At 38.3% G+C, this 16,114-nt stretch overlaps 1 protein-coding gene across 1 annotated transcript in view; it reads right to left on the bottom strand.

Annotated features, from left to right (window-relative positions):
• Window positions 1-16,114, bottom strand: part of Pld5 (phospholipase D family member 5) — a 342,516-nt gene that overhangs the window by 194,277 nt on the left and 132,125 nt on the right. The window lies entirely within an intron of this gene.

The following is a 16,114-nucleotide window of genomic DNA, read 5'->3' as shown; positions in this document are numbered from 1 at the left end:
TATATATATATATATATATATATATATATATATATATATGTAAAACAAATATATATGTTTTACATATATATATATATATATATATATATGTAAAACAAATATATATGTTTTACATATATATATATATATATATATATATATAATGGAATTCTATGCCTCCATCAGAAAGAATGGCACTGCCCCATTTGTTAGGAAATGAAAGTCTTGGAAAATATATAAACTTAAATAAGCCAGGCCCAAAGAAACAGGTTCTCATGGTTTCCCTTATTTGCAATAACTAGTATATATCTAGGACAAGCAGAAAAGCTCAAAAGCTATGTACATATGACCATATAAGATGATGCTAAGTAAAATGAACACCAAGATAGAGACACAAGTGGTTTTTATCTTTCTTGCTGTTGTTTTAATGTACTTATAATGTACCATGTGAAATTTTTTTTGTTTGTTTTGTATGTTCTTCATGGTGTAACCCTTGTTTTCACTGTATTTGATTCTGGTGCTCTGAATCTTGTATATACATTTTTCTAATTAGGGGAGGTGAAGGGAAATAACAAAATGCTGAAATAAAGCTACAGGACGACCCATTGTAACAAAGAAATGTACAAGACATTATGTTGAAAATGAACTTTACAACTTCGGGGGCTGGGGAGGGAGAAGTTGTGGAGGTCGGGAGGGAATGATGGCAGGGGAAAACAAAGGAGGTTGTAACAATGCTGGATAGGAAATGTACTCATTACCTTACTCATGTAACTGTAACCCCTCTGTACAGTATTTTTACAATAAAATATATAAAAAAAGAAAAAACAGTACAGTCTGATCGAAAAATCTCATTCCTGGGTTTCTATCTAAAGGAAATATTTTCATATTTCTTTAAAAATTTTTTTAATTTCTTTTTGGTCGGTCATGGGGCTTGAACTCTGGGCTTGGGCGCTGTCCCTCAGCTCTTCAGCTCAAGGCGCTCTACCAGTTGAGCTACAGCACCACTTCTGGTTTTCTGGTGGTTTTATTGGAGATAGGAGTCTCACGGTCTCTCCTGCCCAGGTGTGAGCCACCAGCGCCCGGCTTTTTAATTTCTTTTTTATACACATTTTGTTGTAAAAATACTGTACAGGGGGTTTACAATTACATGAGCAAGGTAATGAGTACATTTCCTATCAAGCATTGTTGCCTCCTCCTTTGTTTTTCCCCTACCATCCCCTCCCTCCCACCTCCAAAACTACACTCCCCCCACTGCCTAAATTGTAAAGTTCCTTTTTCAACATGGTGTCTTGTGCATTTTATTGTTACAATGGGTCAAACTGTATCACTATTTAAGCATTTTGTTTTTTCCCTTCCCCTCCCAAATTAGAGAAGTGTATATACAAGATACAGGGAACTGAAATCAAATACAGTGAAAAGAGATGTTATATCGTGGGGAGAGTAACATGTAAAGAAAAAAAATCACATGGTACATTATAAATATGTTAGAAACAATAGCAAGAAAGAAAAGAAAAAAAACACCTGTCTCCCTATCTTGGGGTTCATTTCACTTAACATCATCTTATTTGGTCCTTAGCTTTTGACCTTTTCTGCTTGAGCCAGACATATACTAGTTATTGAAAATAAGGGAAATCATGGGAACCTATGTTTGTTTGGGCCTGGTTTACTTCACTTAATATAACTTTTTCAAAGTCTTTCCATTTTCTAGCAAATGGGGCAATGTCATTCTTTCTGATGGAGGCATAGAATTCCATTGTGTATATATACCACATTTTCTTGATCCATTCATCTACTGAGGCGCATTTGGGTTGGTTCCATATCTTAACTATGGTAAATAATGCTGCAGTAAACATACTTGTGCTGGTAACTTCAGTATGGTATTGTTTGTGATCATTTGGGTCAATGCCCAAAAGTGGGATTCCTGGGACATAGGGGAGCTCCATGTGGAGTCTTTTGAGGAACATACTACTTTCCAAAGTGGTTGAACAAGTTTACATTCCCACCAACAATGCAGTAGGGTTCCCTTCTGTCCACATCCCCTCCAGCATTTGTTGTTATTAGACTTCTTGATTATAGCCATTCTAACTGGGGTGAGGTGAAATCTCAATGTTGTTTTGATTTGCATTTCTTTTATGGCTAGGTAGGTTGAGCATTTCTTCATGTGTCTATTGGCCATCCTTCTTTCTTCTTCAGAGAAGTTTCTCTTTAAGTCTTTAGCCCACTTATTTATTGAGCAGTTGTTTCTTTGAGGATTTGTTGTTGGGGGATTTTATTTTTTGAGTTCCAGGTATATTTTAGATATGAGGCCCTTGTCTGTTGTATGGCTAGTGAAGATCTTCCCCCAATCCGTGGGCTTTCTATTCATCTTGCTAGCTATGTCCTTTGCCATGCAGAAGCTCCAAAGCTTCATGCAATCCCATTTGTTCATCATTTCTTTGATTTTTTTTTTTTTTGTGTTTCTGTGTCTTTATTAAGAAAATTTCAGCCTTTGCCAGGGAGACCTAGGGTTTCTCCTATTCCTTCCTGTAATGTTTGCAAGGTGTCTGCTTTGACTCCGAGGTCTTTGATCCATTTGGAGTTGATTCTGGTGCAGGATGATATCTAAGGATCTAGCTTTAGTTTTCTACAGGCGATTAACCAATTTTGCCAGCAACATTTACTGAAGAAACTTTCTTCCATTCTATTTTTTTAAATCTCCCTTATTGAAGATTAGATGGCTACAGGTCTGTGAGTTCATTTCTGGGTTTTCGTTTCTATTTCATTTATTCTCAGGTCTGTTCTTGTTCCAGTACCAAGCTGTTTTGATTACTATGGCTTTGTAGTAGAGTTTGAAATTTGGTATTGATATTCCTCCAGCACTATTCTTTCTGTTAAGCATCATTTTTGCTATATGGTGTCTTTTATTGTTCCATATGAATTTTTGGATTGCTTCTTCTATTGATTGGTATCACATTGAATTTGTAGATAGCCTTGGGAAGTATTGCCATTTTCATGAGGTCGATCCATCTGATCCAGAAGCATGGGAGTTTTTTCTACTTCCTAAGTTCTGTTTTGATTTCCTTTTTCAGGTTTTTAAAGTTTTCACTGTGCAAGTCCTTCACTTCTTTAGTTAAGTTAATTCCTAGGTATTTTATTTTTTGTGGGGCTATTACAAAATACTTGCTTTCCTAATTTCAGCCACACTCTTCTCATTGTTGGCATACAGAATAGCCATTGATTTTTGAGGGTTAATTTTATACCCTGCTTCTTTGCCAAAGTTTTGAATCAGCTTGAGTAATTTGGGAGTGGAGTCCGTGGGATCGTTTAAATACAAGAGCATATCATGTGCTAAGAGGAAGAGTTTTATTTCAGCTTTCAGTATTTGGATCCCCTTTATGTTTGTACCTTGTCTTATTGCTGTAGCTAGGTATTCTAATGCTACATTGAAGAGAAGTGGAGAGAGTGGACATCGTTGTCTCATTCCTGAGTTTAGAGGAAATGGCTTTACTTTTTTGCCATTATGTATAATGCTGGCTGTGGATTTGTCATATACAGCTTTTATTGTATTGAGGTATGTTTCATGGATTCCTAGTTTTTCCAGAGCCTTCATCATAAAGGGGTGTTGGATCTTGTCAAATGCTTTTTCTGCATCTATTGAGATAACCATGTAGTTCTTATCCTTGTTCTTGTTGATGTGATGAATTATATTAATTGGTTTGTGTATATTGAACCAGCTTTGGCTCTCTGAAATTAATCCTGTTGGATCGTAGTGTATGTTTTTTTATGAATTGTTGAAGTTGATTGGCTAAAATATTGTTGAGAAGTTTTGCATTGATGTTCATCAAAGAAATGGGTTTATAGTTCTCTTTCTTTGATGAGTTCCTGCCTGGTTTTGGGATGAGGGTTAGGATGGTTTCATAGAAAGAGTTCAGTAATGAACTTTCACTTTCAATTTCATTGAAGTTAGAGGAGTATTGGTATGAGTTCTGCTTTGAAGGCCTTGTAGAATTCCACTCTACTTCCATCCGGTCCTGGGCTTTTCATAGATGGGAGATCACTTATTGCTGTTTCTACTTCAGTGCTTGATATGGGCCTGTTAAGATGGTTTAACTCATCTTGGTTTAGTTTCAGCATGTCGATATTTGCTAGGAAATTGTCCATTTCTTCTCAAACTTATTAGCATAAAGTTTTGAGAAGTATTCCCTTATAATGTTCTGAATCTTGGTTGTTTCTGTGGTGTTGTTTCCATTCTCCTCTCTGAGTTTATTTATTTGGGTGTGTTCTCTTCTTTTTCTGATAAGATTTACTAAGAGTCTGTCAATTTTGTTAATTTGTTTGAAGAACCAACTCTTTGTTTTGTTGATTCTTTCTATGTTTTTTGTTTGTTTCTATTTCGTTTAATTCTGATTTAATTTTAATTATTTCTTTCCATCCACTAGGTTGGGGTTTATCTTGCTGCTCTTTTTCAAGGAGGTTCAGATGTCTCATTAAATTGTTGGTTTCAGATCTCTTCAATTTGTTGGTGTAGGAACTCAGAGCTATAAACTTGTCCCTGAGTACTACCTTTGTTGTGTCCCAGAGGAGCTGGTAATTTGTTTGTTTTTTTTTGGTCGGTCATGGGGCTTGAACTCTGGGCCTGGGCGCTGTCCCTCAGCTCTTCAGCTCAAGGCGAGTGCTCTACCACTTGAGCTACAGTGCCACTTCCGGTTTTCTGGTGGTTTATTGGAGATAGGAGTCTCACGGTCTTTCCTACCCGGGCTGGCTTTGAACCGCGATTCTCAGATCTCAGCCTCCTGAGTAGCTAGGATTACAGGCATGAGCCACCAGCGCCCGGCTGGAGCTGGTAATTTGTATTTCTTTTCTTTTTTTTTTGTCAGTCATGGGGCTTGAACTCTGGGCTTGGGCACTGTCCCTGCGCTGTTCAGCTCAAGGCAAGTGCTCTACTGCTTGAGCCACAGCGCCACTTCCGGCGCTGGTAATTTGTGTGTTCATTTTTGTTGAATATCATGAACATTTGAATTTCCTTTCCAATGTTTTTCATGACCCACTGGTGATTCAACAGTGTGTTGTTCAGCCTCCATGTGTTACAGGACTTTCTTTGGTGGCTTTTGGTGTTGAGTACTAATTTTATTCCCTTGTGGTCAGAGAGAATGCAAGGCATAACTTCAATGTTCCTGAATTTGGATGTTTGCTTTGTGACCTAAAATGTGGTTTATTTTGGAAAATATTCTGTGTGCGGCTGAGAAGAATGTGTATTCTGATGCTTTTGGGTAAAATATTCGGTAGATGTCTGTTAAATCTAGTTGCAGTTGTTTAGATCTGCGGTTTCTCTGTTGAGTTTTTGCCAATGTGATCTATCTTGTGGGGATAGTTGTATGCTAAAGTCCCCAACAATTAATGTCTTTGGATTTATGTGAGATTTGAAGGAAAGTAGTGTTTCTTGGATGAATTTGGGTGCTTCATTGTTTGGTGAATATATACTTAGAATTGTAATATAATCCTGAAGGACAGATCCCTTAATTAGTATGTAATGAAATTTTCTATCTCTTCTCACTAGTTTTAATTTGAAGTATATTTTATCTGATAATAGGACTGCAACTCCTGCCTGTTTATGGGAGCCTTTTGCTTGGTAGATTTTATTCCAGCCTTTCACTTTCAGGATATGTTTGTTTTTATAGGCAAGGTGGGACTCTTGAAGGCAGCAGATAGAAGGATCATGCTTTTTAATCCAACTAGAACAGTCTATCTTGCTTAATTGGAGAGTTAAGTCCATTAATATTGAGAGTTAGGACTGAGATGTGTTTGGTAATTCCTGCCATGTTATCCACCTTCTTGGGGGCTGTCACAACTGGGTTCTTTCTATAGTTCTTGGATTCTCAGTTTGGGTGTGGTTTCTTGGCCTTTAATGTGGTCTTGTTGGTTTTCTATGTGTAGGACATCTTTAAATATCTTTTGTAGGGCTGGTTTGGTGGAGATATATTGTTTCAGTTTTTCTTTGCTATGGAAGGTTTTTATTTGGCCTTCTGTTATGAAGGAGAGTTTAGTGGGGTACAGTATTCTTGGTTGATAGTTGTTTGTCTTTAGGACATGGCATATATCATTCCAGGCTCTTCTTGCTTTAATTGTCTCTATTGAGAAATCTGAGGTTATTCTGATTGATTTCCCTTTTTAGGTGATTGATCTTTTCTCCTTGACAGCTTTAAGGATCTTTCATTGGTCTGAATTGATCCTGTGCGGATTATAATGTGGTGGTGGGATGTCCTGTTCTGGTCTGGTCTATTTGGGATTCTAAAAGCTTCTTGTATCTGAATAGGCCTATCTTTTTGCATGTTTGGGAAATTCTCTGCTAGGATCCTATTAAATAATTTTACTAGACCATTAACTTCTGTCTCTAGGTGCTCCTCTACACCTATTATCCTCAGATTAGACCTTCTGATGGTGTCTTCTAAATGTTGAATAGATCTATCGTATTTCTTGGATTTGTCTTGGGTAGTTGTATGTTCTTTCTCTATAGTATCTAGGCTGTCTTCAATCCCCGAGATTCGATCTTCTGTATGATCTAAGACTTTCTACTTTGTTTTTTATTTCATTTCCTTCTAATTGGTCGGATTTGATGGCATCAAATTCTGTGTTGGAGCTTTGTTTTAGATCTTATATGGACTTCTTTACTTCCTTAATTTGGTGTTCAGTTCCCTTAGTTGATTGGTTATGGTTTTGTTGGACTCCCTTTCCTCCTGATGGGCTCTATTCAGCATTCTCTTTATGGCCTCCCTGGATTCCTTCAGCTGTCTGTTTATGGATTCCATGAATGTCTCTATTGATCTTTCTGTATTCCCATCCCACTCAAGCAATTCCCGTATTACTCTTTGATTAGTTTCCTCATGCTCATGCAATGCCTATATTTCTCTTTTTTTTTTTTTTGGTTCGGTCGTGGGGCCTGAACTTTGGGCCTGGGCGCTGTCCCTCAGCTCTTCAGTTCAAGGCTAGAGCTCTATCACTTGAGCCACAGCGCCACTTCCGGCTTTTTCTCTTTTTGCTTATGTGGTGCTGAGGAATCAAACCCAGGGCCTCATGCATGCAAGGCAAGCACTCTACCACTGAGCCACCTTCCCAGCCCCTATATTTCTCTTTGCCTTTTCTCTCCCTGCTCATGCAATTCCTGTATTAAGCTTTGAGTAGCTTCCTCATGCTCACGAGATTCCTGTAATAATTTTTGGTTAGCCTCAACATGCTCATGAAGTTCCTGTATTAATCTTTGGTTAGCCTTGTCTTGCTCCCTATCATGCTCACACTGAGTCCTTTGCAAGCTTTCAATCTTTTCATTCACCATATTTACCAGTAGTGTTTGTGGAGCTTTTTGGGAACTCTCCTCTAGATTATTCATTAAATGTTCTGTCACCTGATTATCATGAGTGGGAGTTGAGATACTTGGACTTGCCATTTTTCTTGTGTTTTTCTGGCTTGTTCTGCCTATTTGATATGGAAGTATTAACTATTTCATGCTAGAACACTATTTTTTTATTTTTTTATTTTTGGGTCTGGACGTGGGGCTTGAACTCTGGGCCTGGGTGCTGTCCCTCAGCTCTTCAGCTCAAGGCTAGCGCTCTACCACTTGAGCCACAGTGCCACTTCCGGCTTTTTTTTTTTTTTGCTTATGTGGTGCTGAGGAATCGAACCCAGGGCCTCAGGCATGTAAGGCAAGTACTCTACCAGTAAGCCACCTGCCCAGCCCCTAGACCACTATTTTAAGGTGAGCATCCACCAGAGTTCTGTAGTTGCACAGTCAAAATGGCTGCAGATACAATCTAGTTCAACAGGTACAATCTATTCAACATCAAATAACTATGGATTAATGGGCTAAGAACATCAAAGAGGGATTCAGCAGATCAGAAATTAATATGTTTAGGGAGAACTGTGGGGAAAAATAGGATTAGAGGTATGTGGAGAGGTAAAAGGAAATAGTGAATTTAACCAAATCCTAATCTCAGAGAGGAAATGGATAGAACAAAATGAAAGGAGAGAGATAAACAAGAAAAAAAGAAAAAAACCCACAAATTTAAATTTAAAAAATGAAACACTTAAAATTATGTACGTATAAAGGAACAATACTGATAGAAAAAAAGGATAGGATGAGAGGAGGAGAGATAAAAAGGAAAAAATGAAAAAATAAAAACAATTAAAAATGGAGTACTTAAAAATTATATAAGTATAAAGAAATAACAGTACTATTAAAGAAGTTAAGCTTAAGAGGTTGTGAATTGAGTAACCAATTTCTGAATTACATATGTACACTATGAAGGATAAGGTCAAATATTCAATGATGGGTATCTATCTGGGGATGAGCAGAACAGCAATTAAATCATGCAAAAAAAAAAAAAAGACCACAAGGTTAAAAGAGATCAAAAAAAAAAAAAAACAAAAAACAAATACACACACACAACTAAAGTAAAAATTATGAAAGAAAGAAAAAAATACAAAACAATTAAAAAATTAGGTAGAAAAATGAGTTATTTGATGTTTTTTTTTTGGGGGCGGGGATCTTGTATCTCCCCTGTGTCTGTAACCAGTCTCTTGCTGGAATTTCTGATTTGCTTGTGGTGTTTGATTTTCCTATGGCTTGATTGGTTTAAGTCAGTTTGTTTGAGCGGGCAGAAAAATGCTCTGCATTATCCACGACTTTGTGATCCTCCCAGGCTAGTTCAGTGGGAGGGAGAGAGGGCAATGGCTGTTTCCTCTAGCTTGGAGTTGCAATGATGAGGCTAGGTTTTGGGTAGGATTGAGGCCTATCAGCAATCAGTAGCTTTTCCCTGAAGGGCTACATCCTGAGACACTGACAGAGCCCAGCCTGGAGCCATTCTCAGGATTTATGTTTACTTAGTTTCAATTGTTTGTCTTTTACCCCTCCTACTGCTGAGACTGGGGCCTAGGCTGCAGTGGGGAGGGGCAGCCTCTGGTTCTGTTTACCCGGCAAAGGAATTTACTCCTCTGGGGGCAGAGCTTTCCCTGCCTGGGAAAGGCAATTTTCCCCTGGCTGGAGCTGAGCTATGCAGGTGAGGTCAGGTTCCTGTGACCTGCTGAATGGCTCCAATTGTTTTCTTTGAAGGTCTGAATTGGAGCTAGCTGCTAGGCCAGTCCTTTCTCAGTATCAAAGATGGGGTTCTTCTCCAGTGGTATGGGAGGGGCTACCTTTCCACCACTGCTTCTTGAGAAGGAGTAAGGATGTCTCGGGTGTACTCACTCCAGGGTCCTGGTTTGTGGGCTGTCCCTGGTCTGCAATCAGCAGGATGAAGATTTCTGGTCCTTGTCAGTTCTTGCTGGTGGTAAGTAAAATCTGGTCGCACAAGGCATCTGGTGCCTTTGTCCTGGGCTCTCTCTGTTGATATAGCGGCTGTTGAAGCAGCTGCCACTGTTGCAGCTGCAGACACTGGCAAGTGCTCAGATCTGTCTACTTGCCTGGATTTTTCTTCTCTGGCCAAACTCTCTGTATTGTGATGGCACACTTGGTGTGTTTCTCTAGCATAGGACTGTTCACTGGAACACTAAAACTGTTTTCTATGCAAGAGCTTGTTTAGCCTCCAGCTTCTCCTCTGCCATCTTTCTCCGAGTTCTCCTGATTCCATTTTTCAAAGAGATGTTCGCATTCCTATATTTACCAATTTACTATGCACAGCAGGGAAGATGTGGAATTGGGCCTAAGTGTCCATCCACTGATGAATGTGGTGCTTAAGCTGTCAGCTAAGTTAGGTTTCCAAACTCTTTTGGTGATGAGTGTGGATGTGATTTTTTTTTTTAAATTACTTTCCATACTGTGATGTGAATTTGTCTGGAGGCAGAGGAAAGGGCAGGATGTTGACTGCGTTGGTGTATACTTTTCAAGAGTTGTGGACCGAAAAGCACCATGAGTGTGTGTGTGTGTGTTGATCATGGGGCTTGAACTCTGGGTCTGGGCGCTGTCCCTCAGTTCTTCAGCTCAAGGCTAGCACTTGAGCCACAGCACCACTTCCGGTTTTCTGGTGTTTAATTGGAGATAAGAGTCTCACAGACTTTCCTGCCTGGTCTGGGTTTGAACTGTGATCCTCAGATCTCAGCCTCCTGAGTAGCTAGGATTACAGGTGTAAGCCACTATTACCCAGCTGGAAAGCACCTCTTGGAGCAATAATGTCTCTAATAAGTAGGAACATAATATGCTGAAGAAAAAAAGACACAAATAATAAAGGTTGCTCCAAAGGGTGTGAAATACATGCATAGAGTAACAGAGACTAAACTGCCTTTTTTCTGAAAGGGAGGGATTCTGTATGACCTCCAGTGTTCTGAACAAGAGTAGCATCTGGAAGTAAGTCACAAGGTCCATACTAGTATAGGGATAGGACATGAGAACAACTTTATAGTATGTGGTTGTAAGGATGGAAGGGAATGATTGCTGGGAACACTGGGAAATCATAAAATAGCCACATCACAGGATGTAAGACAGAGTAAAGCTTTCTATATTTATCCAATAATACCCTAGACCTCACTGTTAGGTAGTATTCTTGGAGAAGGCAGAGATTCACCTTTCATTTTCTCAAGTAATCAAATAATATATGGATTAAAATTAAGAAGGAATCAACAATGTCGGAAGTACACAGAAATCCAGATCAAAGACAAAGAAATAGGCACATGTTTTTCTGAGGATAAAAGACCTTGTTTCTCTACGAATGGAAATGGTTAACAGATACATAAAAGCCTTCAGGAAGCACCTGCCATCTCAGCTAGTTGGGAGACTGAAGTAGGACAACGGCTTTGTTTGGGACCAGTCTGGGAAACATAGCAAGAGCTTTTAAAGTATATCTTAAAAAAGGGACATCTTTTTAGAGAAAATATTGACACAATTGATGTTTGGATGAAAAATGATAGTAAGTGTGTATAACATTATTATTAGTGCTCTATACAGCAACAAAACATGAGATGAAAATAAAGAAAACAAAGCAGGCAAAATATTCTAGCTGTCCAGTTGCTGGTGGTTCATGCCTGTAATTCTAGCAATTTGGGAGAGAGGAACTGGGGTTCAAGGTGATGTCAGGTATAATAGTCCATGAGCCTTTTATCTAGCAAAATGCTGGACTGGAGGCATGGCTCAATTGAAAGAGAACCAGCCATGAGCAAAAAAGCTGGGTGCAAGGTCTTGAATTCAAGTCTTGATGTGTGTGTGCACATACACACACAATACCAGATCATAGCTTTTTATTAATTACTTTATTGCTATGATAGAAGTGATTACAGTTACAGAGGGATTACAATTACATTGGTCAGGTAATAAGTACATTTCCTTTTGTACAGTATCTTCTTTTCCCTCACTTTCTCCCAGTCCCTCCCTCCTGTGTCCATCCAGGAGTTGTATAGTTCATTTTCATCAGTGTCCAGTGAGCTCCACTGCTGTACTTTCACCCCCTTTTCCTTTGAGCTCTGTGCCCTTCCCCCAACCTTTCCAAAGAAGTTATTTTTTTCTTTTTAATAAGAAGACACATTATTTAGAAAGCTATAAAAGCCTAGGAAGCATAGAAAGGGAAGTTTAAAATTGAGAATCTATCAGAGAATAGAGTGGCTAGTTAGTAGAAATAAGATGAATTGAAGCCCTATATTTAGAAGAGTGCACAGGCAGAGACAGCTTGGGAGAGGCTGTCACAACAAAGAAAAGATGCTGACATACTGTAGAAAAGCTGGTATTATTTCAACTTTCAGTAATGTGCAGACCACAGGGAGTTTAATTGCCAAGAAACAGATCTCAACAAAGATTGAATGGAGTTTGTAACACTGTTTATGATAATGGTGCCAGGAGGAGAAAAGTCTACAGAGAAAAATGTACTTAAGTGAAGTAAATAGGTACTGAAAGCTAAGCTACATGCACTCTAGTGAGTGCTACCTCAATGTAAAGTCTCAGAAGGACTCTAGTAGGTCAGGGCAGCAAGAGGAAGGTAGGCTTCTTTATAGAAAGATAAGATTGAAGCTGATATACTAGAGAGTACCTGTAGACCAGTACTATTTTCTCCTCAGTGTCTCTAAAAGGCCTCCTTAATCTTCCAAGGGACAATGCTACCCACTTAGAACTGAAAAACAGTAGCAGGCACTTACTCACCTACCTCTGTTGGGCTAATGAATGTTAAAGTATTGGCCACGGATGTTCTGAGGACAAGGATGGGTGGGACCAGTTTAAGATTGTCAGCATGCTTAAATCAGAAGATCAGAGGGGCAGATCAGACTTGATGCTGTAGAAATCATGAAGACATAGTCTGGCAAATGGATTAAGAAAATGAAAACAGCTGGGTGTTGGTGGTTCACACCTGTAATTTTAGCTTCTCTGGATAATAATACCCAGAAGAATGTGATTTAAAGCCAGCCCAGGAAGAAATGTCCAAGAGAGTTCTTTTCTAATTAATCAGCAAAAAACTAGGCTGAAGGTATGGTTCAAATGATAGAGTCCTAGCCAAGCAAGAGAGATGAGCAAACATGAAACCCTAAATCAAAACTTTGTAGCAGAAAACAAAAAGAGAAGAGAAAGAGAAAGAAAGAAAATTAGAACAAAAAGAGGCTGACAATAAAGAGGGTGGCTCAGGGAACTGAAGATTAGATTTACAAATGGGTGATGCAAGACCATAAGTAAACACATATTTAAGAAACAGAACTCTGATCAATAGCTTACAGCAGCATGCCCAGGGTAGGGAAAGAAATCTTAATTTGTAGTTGTAGTCACTAGCTTGGGCCTATAAAGTTAGACTACTATCTCTAATAAACCAATCAGAGAAATCCAAATATATTTCTTCTGACTAATCTGTCATGATATTCTATTTGCCAGGCTCTGGCGGCATATGGCCATAATCTTAGCTAATCAGGAGGCTGAGAGCTGAGAATCACAATTCAAAGTCAGTCTGGGGAGGAAAGTCAAAGAAACTCTTACCTCTAACTGTCAAAATGCCAGAAGTAGAGCTGTGGCTTAAGTGGTAGAGCATTAGCATTGAGCAAAAATGGTCAGAAACAGTACCTAGACCCTGAGTTCAACCCCCAAGACCAGCACAAGAAAGAAAGAAAAGAAAAAAAAGGGAAGAAGGGAGGGAAAAGAAGAAGAAAGGAAAAAAGACTAAAAAAGAAAAAGAGGAATAAAGAAAGGACTGAAAAAGAAAGAAGAGGAGGAAGCAAGGAAGGAAGGAAGGAACGAAGGAAGAAAAGAAAGAAGGGAAAAAAGAAGGAAGAAAGGGAGAGAAAGAGAAAGGACAAAAGGAAGGTAGAGAGAGAACACAAGGAAGAGAGAGAGACATATTGCCCAAGTTAATAGAAAGTGGGTAGAACACAGATTTGAATTAAGACTCCTAAAGTCCATGGCCGTCACTGTGGTAGTTTAACCTGGAATTGAATGTGTTTGATTGAAGGTGAGCACAAAAATGCAGTGAACGTTAAATTTTATTGATCTGAGGTGTTTAAATAGTGAGGAGTTGGATAATACAGTTGCAAATTACCCAGGACATTGGCAAAGGATGGGACTGATAGTTGAGAAGTTTATTATCCAGACACAAAAGGCAAGAAGAAAGTCCTGAGATGAGAAAATGTTACCTGTGATGACAGAGAGAGTAGAGTAGAGGCTGTAAGAAAATTTTATCAATTAAAATAAGAATGATCCAGACACGTACTAGTTATTGCAAATAAAACTCTGTACATATGACCATGTAAGATGATGTTAAGTGAAATAAACCCCAAGACAGGGACACAAGTGGTTTTTTCTTTCTTGCTATTGTTTTTAATGTACTTATAATGCACTATGTGATTCTTTTGTTTCTTTTGTATGTTCTTCCCCCACGGTTTAACCCCTGTTTTCACTGTATTTGATTCTGGTGTTCTGCATCTTGTTATACACTTTTATAATTTGGGGAAGGGAAGGGATATAACAAAATGCTTAAATAAGGAAACATGTTGACCCATTTTAACAATGAGATGTACAAGACACTATATTGAAAAGGAACTTTACAATTTTGGTGGAGGGGAGGGAGGAGTTAGGGGGGTGAGGAGGGAAGGGATAGTAGGGGAAAAACAAAGGAGGAGGTTACAATGCACAATAGGAAATGTACTCATTACCCTATTCATGTAACTGTAACCCCTCTGCACAGTACTTTTACAATGAAAATATATATGAAAAAAAATGATCCAAACAGATGTGGGAAGCAGACTGGGGAATAAGGCATCACAGATACCTGGCCTTCTCTTCCTGCATCTGCTATTCCCATGCATTGGAGAAAGAAGAAGCAGAAAACATTTGGGGGAGGAAGTCAGATGGCAGCGCAGGGCAGACATACAGAAGCAGTGAGGTGGCTGCAAATGTAGAACAGAAAAAACAGGGCATATGGGGAAAAGGCTGCTTGGAGAGGAAAATCCAAGAGGGTGAAAATTATGGAAAAAGATGGCTGCATACAAGGGTGAAATCTAGTAAATGGAGTAGTGCTTCCGTCGACCATCAGAAACAAACAGGAGAATGCATGGTAGCTACAATATATTTTCTAAATGGAAGATAAAACAGCAGCATTGACTCATCAGAATTTGGTTATTGACTGAAATAGAGAAATATACAAACCTAAATTCTAGTTGCACAACTTAAACGTTGAAGTAAACATTTATTTCTCCCAAGTAAAACAAAATATAATTCTAAAGCTTTTCTTTCTGTTGAAATTTCAAATATCTAGTAATAGAGGTTAAAAAGTCCTGTGTATTTTGTCTTAATGAATACTTTATAGTTTAACTTATGTGAAATGTCTTCCAGGTGCTGGGGTTTGTATTTAAAGTACTCATAAGTCTTTAATATAAAATAAGGTGAAAGAGGTACGCACATGTTTCCATTCAATAAATACCAATCATTGATCCCCTGTCCATGGGGACATTTATATTTGATATACAATAAATAATATCAGGAGGAAATGATAGCAATATATTGTTATTCTGCTTTTTCCTTATAATCCTAAAACAATTTTTCTCTTACATGTAGTTTGGGACCTGAATATATTTACGGAGCACATTTTTTTTTATAGGAGAGAATAAAATTCAAAGTGCATGCTGACTTCTTTCTGCATACTTTATTCTGTATATACATATTGTCTGGTAACAAGATTATAATGGATCACTGGCAAACACAAAAACAAAAACAGAAACCCCAACCCCCCCCAAAAATAACAACAACAAAAAATAAAACTCAGATGTTTTTCAGGACATTTGTTCTATGCTAGAACATTCAACCTCAAGGCAAAACCTCCAGTATAAAAGTCACATACACTTTACCAAATTTTTATTTTAAGCTAAAAAGATGCACACCTAGACTAATAGTTTCCTCAGGAGGAAAAATCACAATTTACATTCATCATAAGCTCTAATTCACAAGTGCTGCCATAATTGTGTGGCCTTAATTCAACTTTGCAGTAATTCATATAAAAATACATCTCTTACGTATCTATCCCTTCCTGTTACTTTTCTATATCTTTCCCTAGCCTAAAAAGTAAGTCACATATCAGGGAAGAGGTGAAAGAGGAGCTTTACGGGGTTGCAATCAACCTGGGATAATTCTGCCAGTCCAGAACAGAATGAAAAGATAGCACTTAATAGATAATACAGACATAATATAGTCTGGGGTCACTTAAAGATGTAGACACGTTCTGAGATATACATCCTTGATGGATATTGTCTTTGTGGATAACCTGACTACAATATTATCACACAATATTATTTTATGGGTCTCTTATGAAACCAATTGACCAAAAAGTTGTTATGTAGCACGATTATTCATAAATACAAAGCTGCTGGTAAAACTTTTAAACATACTGTTAAGAACAAACTAAAGGCTAAACTGGGGCACCTGGCTTCTCTTAGATATGCTTGCTAATAGTTTTGTTTCACTGTTTTAAGACTGTGCCTTGGTATGTACACCAGGCAGGCCTTGAACTTATAATCCTCCTGATTCTCTGCTTCCTGAAATCACAGGCATACCCATCATAATTCCTACCTGAAATTACAAATTTGAGATTTGTCTATTAACTTCCATTTGATTTAACAACTAGCACAATATTCTCTGTCTACTGGGCACTTGTTTTTGCCAGGCTAAATGGAGAAATCAAAACTTCATACACAGGTCTCTAGAAATGAAGGCTAT

This window comes from Dipodomys spectabilis, unplaced genomic scaffold (genome assembly GCF_019054845.1).
Source record: "Dipodomys spectabilis isolate Male_0828 unplaced genomic scaffold, ASM1905484v1 ptg000019l, whole genome shotgun sequence".
NCBI lineage: Eukaryota > Metazoa > Chordata > Mammalia > Rodentia > Heteromyidae > Dipodomys > Dipodomys spectabilis.
This window is presented reverse-complemented; position numbering and strand designations above follow the sequence as displayed.